The 11,411-nt window shown below is 64.1% G+C and overlaps 1 pseudogene; it reads left to right on the top strand.

Annotated features, from left to right (window-relative positions):
* The first annotated feature begins 294 nt into the window (after positions 1-294).
* LOC122100496 lies at positions 295-10,696 on the top strand (annotated as a pseudogene).
* Positions 10,697-11,411: the final 715 nt, after the last annotated feature.

The raw sequence follows: 11,411 nt of genomic DNA, 5'->3' as shown, positions 1-11,411 counted from the left end.
AGAAATACTGAGTTACAGTTCTTTGTGTGTGTATTGTTCCAGTCCTGGGACTTGAACTCAGGGCTTGGACGCTGTCCTTTTTATTTTGCTCAATGCTAATTGTAGGTACACTTCTGGCTTTTTGGTGGTTAGCTTTAACCACAATACTCAGCTCTCAGCTCCTGAGTAGCTAGAATGATTAGCATCCAGCCTGAATCAAGACCCATGCGTCTAATCAGCTCTGCAGGTGATTCTTATAATCTCGCTCTGTGGGGAGCTTGCAGGCGCAGAGGGCTTGTCTTTGCCAACTTCCAGGAAGGCCTGCGCCTACAACTCCCAGAATGCCTCGCGAGCCGCGCTGCAGGCTCTAGGCAAGGCCTGCGCCTACAATTCCCAGGATGCCTCGCGAGGCAGGCGGCCGCCGGCACGAAGGTCTGCGCCCTACAATCCCCAGGATGCCTGGCGGAACCCGGGCGAGTAAGTTCGATGCCTGCCGGGAGTTGTAGTTTTTCATGCACCGGTCCTCGGCTTATAAACAACGCTTGGAGATGGGGCGAGAAACCGGCTTTCCCACAATGCAAAGGCAACCGATGACGCCATCAGCGGCGCGCCCGACACCGAGCGGGCGTTTCCTACCGCCCGGGCCGCCCTGCCCTGCCCCTTCCCCCGCCGCCGCCGCCGCCGCCGCCGCCGCCGCTCCCGCGGGGCCCTCGCTGCCGGAGAGGAAGTCGCGCCGGGGCTGTGTCGCGGGCCCGGGCGGCGGGGCATGGCGGAGGGGCGGCGGCGGCGGCGGCGCGGCGGGCGGCGGGTGGGCCCGGGCCCGGCCTCGGCGGGGCCGGCGGCGGGCGCCAAGGGCCCGGGCGCGGGCGGCGGCGGCGGCGGCGCGCTCAACCCCGGCCGCGCTGCCCCCCGGGGACCCCGCAGCTCATCGCGCTCATCGTGGAGCAGCTCAAGAGCCGCGGCCCTCTTCGACAGCTTCCGCCGGGACTGCCTGGCCGACGTGGACACGAAGGTGCCGGGGCTGGGGGGGGCCGGGGCTGGGGGGGCCGGGGGCTCGGGGGGGGGCCGGGGGCTCGGGGGGGGGCCGGGGCTGGGGGGGGGCCGGGGCTGGGGGGGGGGCCGGGCCTGGGAGCCGGGGCTGGGGGCGGGGGCCGGGGCTGGGGGGGGGGGGCCGGGGCCGGGGCTGGGGGGGGCCGGGGCTGGGGGGGGGGCCGGGGCTGGGGGGGGGCCGGGGGCTGGGGGGGGGCCGGGGCTGGGGGGGGCCGGGGGTGGGGGGGGGCCGGGGCTGGGGGGGGGGCCGGGGCTGGGGGGGGGGGGCCGGGGGCTGGGGGGGGGGGGGGGCCGGGGCTGGGGGGGGGGCCGGGGCTGGGGGGGGTGGCGCGCCTCGCCGTTGGGGGGCGCTGCGGGAGCGGAGCGCCTCCCCCGGACCCCCCCGCGGGCCTCCATCCCCCCCCATCCCATCCTCCCATCCCCCAACCCCCATTCTCCCATCTCCCCCATCCCCCCATCCTCTCATTCCCTCCATCCCCCATCCATCCTCCCATCCCCCCTCCTCCCATCCCCCTCCTTCCTTCCTCCCATCCCATCTCCCTGTCCGCCCATCCCCCCCTCCTCCTATCCTCCCTTGCCCCCCATCCCCCCCCATTCTCCCATCCCGTCCCCCATCCTCCCCATGCCCCATCCACCCCCCCCACCCCGTCCCCCATCCCCCCCATCATCCCATTCCCACCCCCTCCTCCCCCTCCTCCATCCCCCCCTCCTCCCCATCCCCCAGCCGGGCTGCTCCACTCTGAGCCTGACGATCCACACGGGAGCCCCAAATCATCCCCCCCCCCCCGTCCCCACCCCCACCGGGGAAGAAGAGCCAGGGAAGATGCCAGAAGGCTCCCATTTGGCGTCGATTGTGTGCGCCCGCGGCCCTTCACCAGCGCGGAGATGACAGGAGAAACTCCCTTCCCCTCGGGAAGCTGTGGGAGGGGCTTGTCGGGTTTTTCTTCCGCTCAGGGGTTCGAACTTCTTGGTAGGAAGTTAAGGGGCGATCCGATCGGTTGCTGTCGAACCAGATCCCCCTTCCGTTGGCGCCCCAGGGGTGCAGAATGCACCTGACCCCCCCCCATTGTAACACCAAGAGATTCCCCACCGAACCCCAGCCAGAGCCGCTTCCGTGTCATTAGCGGAGTCGTTGGGATTTGATGAAGTACTGATGCGGATGGCTGGAGCCTTCCACTTCCTCCCTTCTCGAAACTTTCTAAGTGCCAGCAAGCCAGGCCCAGCGACGCAGCTACTCTGGATCAGAAACTGGGAAGCCAGCTGGGACTGAGGTAGATCTCACCTGGGGGAAGAAAAAAGAAGAAAACAACCGGAGGGCCCCTAGGCTAGAGCTCAAGTTGCCTGGCGCCTGGAGACCCAGGGTTCAGTTCCCAGCTCAGCAACACAGAAAAGCAATGGGCTGCAAAGATGAGATTGCACTTTGTTGTTAGAAATGGAAGACTCCCCAGCGGGGAAAGAATAAGATGCACTGGAGACGCCGCCATCTCCCTAGACGCGGGCCTGCGGTTTGCTAGGTTTCTCTCCTGGTGTAAAATGCCCCTCTTCTCTGTCAAGGGGGGGCTGTGGGCTGGGAAGGCGGCTGGGTGGGTAGCGCTTATGCAACGCTCCGGAGGCCTTTGCTTCCTCAGTACCACGTACACACAAGTAAGTAAAACAAGGTAAAAAAAGAAAGGGATTAGGCTCACATTCTAAGTACAGTTGATTGCCAGGATTAGAAAGGGAGCCATTGTTCAACTTGATTTCTAAGCTGGCTGGGACCAGCGTGGCTGGCAGAAGCTGGCGGAGATTGGTAGTTCTGTGGGTGGCTCCCGCTCAAAAGAGGGGTCTCCTGGCTTTTAACTCCATTGAGAACAGATTTCTCCTAACAAGCCGCACACTTGGTAGTTGCAACCTTACTCCTTTTTTTTTTGGTCGTGGGGCCTGAACTCTGGGCCTGGCGCTGTCCCTCAGCTCTTCAGCTCAGGGTTGGCGCTCTACCACTTGAGCCACAGCGCCGCTTCTGGTTTTCTGGTGGTTCATTGGAGATCAGAGTCTCACGGCCTTTTCTTTCCTGGGCTGGCTTTGAGCTGCGATCCTCAGATCTCAGCTTCCCGAGTAGCTAGGCTGACAGTTCCTTTGATGAACGGCTTTTCTCCCTACCTTGGCTAGTTGATCACAAGTAACATGCCTGGTAATTACAACGTATTCTTTTACCTCTTTTGACCTGCATGGAAAGACTCCTTCTTACATTGTTACTGTAGCAAGCTCTGCTTCCTTCCGCGAGATTTATAGACTTCCCCAGAAACAAGAGGTCTACCTGACCCCAGGGTGCAGGTCATCGTTAGCGTTACAGATCTGTGCCAGGCTCTAGTTGTAGTGATGGGGGGGGGGGCTGCAAAACGTCCTCCTGTGGCCTCGCTGGGCAGCTCCGGCCTTCACTGACGGTTCCTCCTTGCCTCCCCTCGTCCTGGCCGTGGTCTATCTGCTGCTTCCCGTGTTTCCCTTCTAGGACTGGAGACCTCGGAGCATCCTCCCGCATAGGTTCCTTTTTTATTATTTTTTAAAAATTTTTGTTTTGTTTTTTTTTGTCAGTCATGGGGCCTGAACTCTGGGCCTGGGCGCTGTCCCTCAGCTCTTCAGCTGAAGGCAAGCGCTCTACCACTGAGCCACCTTCCCAGCCTCAGTGTAGGTTCCTTTTGCGGGTCCCCATGGTCCATGGCTGACCTCCATGGTCAGTAGCAAAACTGTGAGCTTAAAGTCAGATCTTCCCAAAGACCTGGTGTGTGCGCTGGGCAGCGGCTGCGCTGCGAAATGCCGGGCTGTGCGGACAGGGGACGGGGCTGTGCGGCCCCCCACCTCCCTGCCCCCCTGGGGAGCAGGCACAGGCTTGTGCCGGCCCGGGGGCGCGAACTCGGGGCCTGGGCACTGTCCTGAGCTTTTTCCGCGCAAGGCTGGCCCTCCGCCGCCGGAGCCGCACCCCTGCTTCCAGCTTTTTGGTAGTTCATGGCAGATGATGAGCGCCACCGACGTTTCCCTCCCTGGCTGGCTTTGCGCTGAGAACCTCGGCTCGCCTTCATGCTCCACAACAGATGTGACCCAACAGCCACCCATAAAAAGAAGGCCTAGGTGGAAGCATCTAGAAAGCTGTTGGAGCTCAGACCCAGAAGTCCAGGAACCCCAAGTTAGGGAGCCCCCCCCCAATACAGAGCCATGGTGAAGGGCAGAGGAGTTTCCCCGGGGGCCGGGCGCGTCCCCGCCGCTCCGGTGCGGCCCTTGGCCTCGGGCTCGATCGGGGCCGGGTGAGGGGTCCCCGAGGCGGGGGGGGGGGGGGCGCCCCGACCGTCCCCGCAGGGATTCTGGGTAATGCTGGGGCTTTGATTCCGGGAGGACGGGGACGGGGACGGGGGTGTCCTGGGTTTGGGGGCGCCGTGAAGGCGCTGTGTGCGGGTCGCGCGCCTGCGCACAAGATGGCTGCCTTCCGAGCCTGGTCCACCCGCAGCCCGCGGCGTGTGCAAAGCTCAGGTCAGAGGGCACGGGTCCAAAGTGGGGGGGGGGAGGGGGGCTTCATGCCTCCTTCACAGCACCCGCACCCGCCGTCGCCTGGGGGGGGTCAGGTGTGTCGCGCGTCCGTCCGTCCGTCCTGTGCACGGGCCGGGGAGGTCCTCTGCCTCCGCCGCTCCCCAGGCCTGCCCCGGCGTGGGGTGCAGATCCCACCACAGGAAGCAGGCGGGCGCCGGCCTCCCCTCCGCCTTGCCCGGCCCGCGTCCCCGGGACGAGCCCGGCCTCCGGCGGCGATCCTCCGGCCCCGGCCTCCTCCCGCGCCGATTGCTGCCGCTGCTCCCTGTGGAGGGAGGCCGGGAGCCCCCAGCCTGCGCCGCCCCGGGGAGAAGGTGCTTGCTGGGCCGCGAGCTTTCTGCTCGCAGGGCCGGCGCCGCACCCCAGCCGCCGCCGTTTCGCTCCCGGCTTCTTTGGGGTAGGCCTCGCCGGCTCGCCTTCCCGGGCTGGCCTCGCGCTGCGATCCTCGGCTCCCAGCCTCCCGGTCGGAGGCTCGGGCGGCAGGCGCCGCCTCCCCTGCTGGAGGTCCTGGGGGGCCCAGCCACTTTCTCCCGGCGCTCGCCAGGGGCCTCGGTCGTTTTTATTTTGGTCCCCCCTTGCTGGGGGGATCGGGCTGGCTATCCGGGTGGGAGCAGGTGCCGGTCAGATCGGGTGACTCCCTGGAAGCCCCCGGAGTCTCAGGTCTGAAGTGGAGTGGCTGGGATCATCCGAGTCGCGCGGCGGCCCTCGCGGCGGGCGTCCATTGAAGGCTGCGGGCGCGCGTGCGCAGGTGGGAGAGCGCGCCCTTCCGCGGCATCTCGGGTGACCGTCTCCCTTTTGTGGTCACTCCCAGCCGGCCTACCAGAACCTGCGGCAGAAAGTGGATAACTTCGTGTCGACGCATCTGGACAAGCAGGAGTGGAACCCCACGATGAACAAGAACCAGCTGCGCAACGGCCTGCGGCAGAGCGTGGTGCAGTGAGTGCGCAGGCGCGGGCGGGCTGGAGCGGGCGGCAGAGCGTGGTGCAGTGAGTGCGCAGGCGCGGGCGGGAGCGGGCGGCAGAGCGTGCTGCAGTGAGTGCGCAGGCGCGGGCGGGAGCGGGCGCAGAGCGTGCTGCAGTGAGTGCGCGGGCAGCAGAGCGTGGTGCAGTGAGTGCGCAGGCGGCAGAGCGTGGTGCAGTGAGTGCGCAGGCGCGGGAGCGGGCGGCAGAGCGTGGTGCAGTGAGTGCGCAGGCGCGGGTGGGAACAGGCGGCAGAGCGTGCTGCAGTGAGTGCGCGGGCGCGGGCAGCAGAGCGTGCTGCAGTGAGTGCGCAGGCGCGGGCGGGCGCGGGCGGCCTTCCCCAGGGCAGAGGCCGCGGGCCAAGCCCGGTCCCCGCCGCCCTGGCTGCGCCCTGCCCGGCCGGGCGACGGCGTCCTCCGTCAGGCAGCGGTGGCCAGGCTTCTGCGGGGCCCGCGCGGGTTCCAGGTGCCCTGGAACCTTCCAGATCGTGAGACGTTGCTCCCTGTTGGCCCCCTGGATGTGTCGCATCCTCTGAGCATGCGTGGGACTTCTGCTCTGAGGGAACGGGGTTAATGCTTAGGGATCGTGGGGAGAAAGCGAGGGATCTGTGTTGGTCAAGGGGGACGTGTGGTCAGGAAAGTGTTTGGTCCACCGTGGCCACCTCTGTTGTAGCTGGGGGGGGGGTCCTGGGGCCTGAACTCTGGGCCTGGGCGCTGTCCCTCAGCTCTTCAGCTCAAGGCGAGCGCTCTACCACCTGAGCCACAGCGCCACTTCCAGCCTTTTCTGCTTAGGTGGTGCTGAGGAATCGAACCCAGGGCCTCAGGCATGCAAAGCAAGTGCTCTACCACTGAGCCACCTTCCCGTCCCCCCTTCTTCACTTTTACGGTGCCCTACCACTTGTGCCACAGCTCCATTTCTGTCTTTTTGCTGGTTAATCAAGAGACAAGAATCTCATGGACTTTCCTGCGCTGACTGGCTCTGAGCTAGGATCCTCAGACCTCAGTCACTAGGATGACAGGCGTGAGCCGCCAGCACGTGCGCCTTTTGCTTCCTGTGACCCAGTAAAGTCTCCAGAAGCCTGAGATGCTCTGAAGACATCAGGGAGTTTGGACAAGCAAGAGAAAGCCAGTATTACAGAGAGGGGGGCCACCTAATTCATTCAGTGCGCATGGGTGGGGGAGGGGATGGGGGCCCCCAGTTCACTCTGTCCTGTCAGGGCCCCCTGGAATAGTTCATACGCTAAAGTTGTGAGGCACCTGCTCCCCACAACAGTACATGTGCTAGACCCCTTGTGCAGATGTGGTGTTTGCACCTTTAAGAAGTGGGCCTTGAGCCGGGCGCCGATGACACACGCCTGTCATCCTAGCTATTCAGTAGGCTGAGATCTGAGGATCAGGGTTCAAAACCAGCCCGGGCAGGAAAGTTCCTGAGACTCCTAACTCTAATGAACCACCAGAAAAACCAGAAGTGGCGCTGTGGCTCAAGTGGTAGAGCACTCACCTTGAGCCGAAGAGCTCAGCGCCCAGGCCCAGAGTTCGAGCCCCACGACCAACAAAAACAAAAGAGGTCCTTGGAGCCCAGGCCCGTCTGCCTCAGCTGCTCAGGAAGCCGAGAACTGAGGATCGCCCTTCAGAGCCAGCCTAGGCAAGAAAGTTTGTGAGACTCTTGTCTCCAATGAGCCACCAAAGGGGAGGAAAAAAATCAGAAATAGAATTGTGGCTCAAAAGTAGCCGGCTGCTGGTGGTTCACGCTTGTCATCCTAGCTACTCAGGAAGCCGAGACAGGAGGAGGCAGTTCAAAGCCAGCTGGGGCAGGAAAGTCGGCGAGACTTAGCTCCAGTTAACCACCAAGAACCCAGAAGTGGAGCTGTGGCTCCAGTGGTAAAGCGCCAGCCTTGAGCACAAAGGCGAAAGGACGGCGCCCCGGCCCCGAGCGCGCGAGGCCCAGCCAGAGAAGGAAGGAACGAAGTCCAGCCCAGAACCAAATGGCCTCATGGCTGACGTCTGTTCACCTGGAGCCTAACAGCGCCTGAGAACCGTGGCTGCTGGCTCCCGCTGTCACCCCGGCTACTCAGGAGGCTGAGATCTGAGGATCACGGTTCGAAGCCAGCCCGGGCAGGAATTAATCATCCAAAAGCCGGCAGTGGAGGAGCGACTCGGGTGGTAGAGCACCGGCCCTGGGTGAAAATGAAAGCCCAGGCTGGGAGTTCAAACCCCACCACTCGAACCCCCCCCAAAAAAAAGGATCTTCGGGGAACAGTATCCAGAAGAGGGGTACGTGAATCTGCCTCCGAACGTGGGTGCGTGGTGTCACTGGATCTTGGCTGTGGCCCAGGGGCTGGTGGCCTTGTCCCCGGCCGTCCCCTGGCCAGGCACGGTCGGCCGGCGGGTGTGCAGGCGGTGGTGGTGCGCATGCGCGCGCTCTTCTGCAATCCCAGAAGCAGTGGCAGAGCCGCCGGCCCGGCGAGGGCTGGCTGTCACGGCGCGTGTGTGTGTGCGCATGCGCGCCTGTGCCCTGTGTTAGGGCTGGCTGTCACGGCGTGTGTGTGTGTGTGCGCATGCGCGCCTGTGCCCGGCGAGGCTGGCTGTCACGGCGTGTGTGTGTGCGCATGCGCGCCTGTGCCCGGCGAGGGCTGGCTGTCACGGCATCACCCCGAGCGTGTGTGTGCGCGCATGCGCGCCTGTGCCCTGTGTTAGGGCTGGCTGTCACGGCGCCACCCGCCGAGCGTGTGCGTGTGCGCGCATGCGCGCCTGTGCCCGGCGAGGGCTGGCTGTCACGGCGTGTGTGTGCGCGCCTGTGCCCTGTGTTAGGGCTGGCTGTCACGGCGTCACCCGCCGAGCGTGTGCGCGCATGCGCGCCTGTGCCCGGCGAGGGCTGGCTGTCACGGCGCGTGTGTGTGTGTGTGTGTGTGTGTGTGTGTGTGTGTGCGCGCGCGCATGCGCGCCTGTGCCCTGTGTTAGGGCTGGCTGTCACGGCGTCACTCGCCGAGTGCGCGCGCGCATGCGCGCCTGTGCCCTGTGTTAGGGCTGGCTGTCACGGCGTGTGTGTGTGTGTGCGCATGCGCGCCTGTGCCCGGCGAGGCTGGCTGTCACGGCGTGTGTGTGTGCGCATGCGCGCCTGTGCCCGGCGAGGGCTGGCTGTCACGGCGTCACCCCGAGCGTGTGCGCATGCGCGCCTGTGCCCTGTGTTAGGGCACACACGGGGTCAATCGGGCCGAGTTGAAGGATCGTGAGCGTAGAGCGAGCTAGCCGGCCTCCACGTTGCCTGCTGTGTGTTGCAGGCGGTCTCCGGCGGCTTCGGGGCGCAGACGTTGGCCCGGGTGCAGGAGGAGGACCTGGGCCGGGGTGGGGAGGTCGGCGGGGCCGAGCGGGCCGGGCCGCGGTGCGCCGGGCTCCGTCCCTGCGGGGCTCTGGGTGATCCTTAGACCCGGAGCGCGGGGCGTCCTGAGTGTGGGGTGTGCGGTGCAACGCGATCCGAAGAAGCGGCCCCCGTGCCGCCCGCAAGATGGCTGCCTTCTGAGCCTGGGGCGTCCTGGAGCCCGTGGCGTGTGCAAAGCGGACAGCAGCCGAGAGAGAGCAGATCAAAGCACACAGAGGGAGTTGGGGCCTTTTTTTTGTTTTGTTTTGGCTGGTCCTGGGGCTTGAGCTCAGGCCTGGGCTCGGTCTCTGAGCAGAGGCTTCTTTAGTCCCCGCCCAGCAGCCAGCAAAGAGCATCAGTCGCCAGTCTGTGCTCGTAAGAATACCAAAAAGGAGCTCCAGGCAGGTGCCCGTGGCTCAGGCCTGTCGTCCTGGCCACTCGGGAGGCTGAGATCTGAGGATCGCGATTCAAGGCCAGCCCAGGCAGGAGATCCACGCAACTCTGCTCTCCAGTGAACCACCAGAAAACCGGACGTGGCGCTGTGGCTCAAGCGGTAGAGCGCTCGCCTAGAGTGGAACCCCTCAAAGACAGCGGCCAGGCCCTGAGTTCGAGTCCCAGATGTGGGTGACACCTCGATAATGGTGATCTCTCTTGTCTCCCCGAGGTCGGGCATGTTGGAAGCCGGAGTGGACCGGATAATCTCCCAGGTGGTGGATCCAAAACTCAACCACATCTTCAGGCCGCAGATAGAGCGAGCTATTCACGAGTTCCTGGCCGCCCAGAGGAAAGAGGCTGTGCCCGCGCCACCCCCCGAGCCAGAGAGCCAGGACCCTCCCGCTCCATCCCAGGACGCTTCCTAAGGTCCCGTGCCTGCCCCCGCCCCAGCTCCTGCCGTCCCCCCTCCCTCCCCCCCCCCAAGAGAGGTCTCCTGTAACTGGAGACCACGACTTCCCGTGTGTTCAGAGTTTGCCAGCCAGTGCCAGTAGCTCACGCCTGTAACCCCAGCTACTCAGGAAGCTGAGCACTGAGGATCTCCGTTCAAAACCAGCCCAGGCAGGAAAGTCCCAGAGACTCTTTTATCTGCCATAAATCATCCAGGAGCCAGAAGTGGCGCTGTGGCTCAAGTGGTGGAGGGCCAGCCTTGAGCGAGCAAGCTCAGGGACAGCGCCCAGGCCCTGAGTTCGAGCCCCAGGACTGGCACCAACAGAAGAGGGGGGAAAAATGATATGCATACGTACATATATATATATATATATATACATGTGTGTATATACGCACACATATGTACATGTTTATATGTAGTGATGTGATTATCTTCTGTTTTTAGAGTGTGCTGGAAAGCTCTATTTATTCATGGTGAAGAGTGGATTCCCTGGCTCTCCCGCAAGCTACCTGTGGTCAGCCAGGGTGACCCCTGGTGTGGGTGGGGCCTGGACCTGGACCGCAGGGCGGGGCCTGGGTCCATTCGCCGCGCAGACACTACAGAGTCGCAGACACTACAGCAGCGGCCTTGCTATACTTGACCTTGACACGCGGACGGAGCGTGCGTGTGGTCCTCAGGACCTGTGGGAGACAGAACCCGCACCCCGGGAAGGACTTCAGGCTGTTTTGGGGTGCTGTTGGGGCCCTCTGCTCCAGGGGTTCCCCTCCCTTGTCGGGTGGCAGAGTGATAGAGGACGCCCCGTTGTGGGGTGCCGTCCTGCCCGCCCTGTGCACGTGTGTGTGCACACGTGTTGTGTGTGTTCATGACATTTTATAATAATAAAACCCTTCATTGTCCTTTCTGTGAGGCTGCAGTTGGCCTGTTGTGTGTGTGTATTTGTGTGTGCAAATGTGCCGGACCTGGGGCTCGAACTCACGGCCTGGTGTCTGTCCCTTCACTGTTTCCCTCGAGGCTGGCGCTCTACCACTTGAGCCACAGCGCCACTTCCAGCTTTTTGGTGGCTCACTGGAGATGAGCGTTCCACGAGACGTGCGTTTCTCTCTCCCCCAAGCTGGCCTCAATCTTGGATCCTCAGAGCTCAGCCTCCACTCTGAGAGGCTGGGTTCAGACGCTGGGTGGAGACATGGACAGGCTCCTAAGACCGCGTGGGGTTCTTCCACCTTGGCCTGTCCTTCCTGAGAGGGGGGTTTTATCTAGAACCTTCCTCGTTTGATTGGCCATGGGGCCACAGCCGGGCTACGTGGTCGCTGACCCCTCCATTTGTGCCTACTTGGCCCAGGAAGATCGAGTGTGAGACTTGGGCTGAACGTGGACAAGGGCAAGAGTGCTGCTGGCCTGTGGGAGCATCCACGGGGCGGGGCCTCCGACAAGGACAAGGGTCCCACCAGAGTGGCCGTGCAGGGGCCGGAGGAGGCTGGGGAGAGGGCAAGCCCGGAGCCTGGATGAGCCGGGGCAGTGGGAAGGGAGAGGGAAAAGCCCGGAGCCTGGATGAGCCGGGGCAGTGGGAAGGGAGAGGAGCAGGAGCTGGGTCCGTCAGCCTCCCCTGGGCGTGAGGAGGAGCAGGTGGA

This window comes from Dipodomys spectabilis, unplaced genomic scaffold, assembly GCF_019054845.1.
Source record: "Dipodomys spectabilis isolate Male_0828 unplaced genomic scaffold, ASM1905484v1 ptg000580l, whole genome shotgun sequence".
Taxonomy (NCBI): Eukaryota; Metazoa; Chordata; class Mammalia; order Rodentia; family Heteromyidae; genus Dipodomys; species Dipodomys spectabilis.
This window is presented reverse-complemented; position numbering and strand designations above follow the sequence as displayed.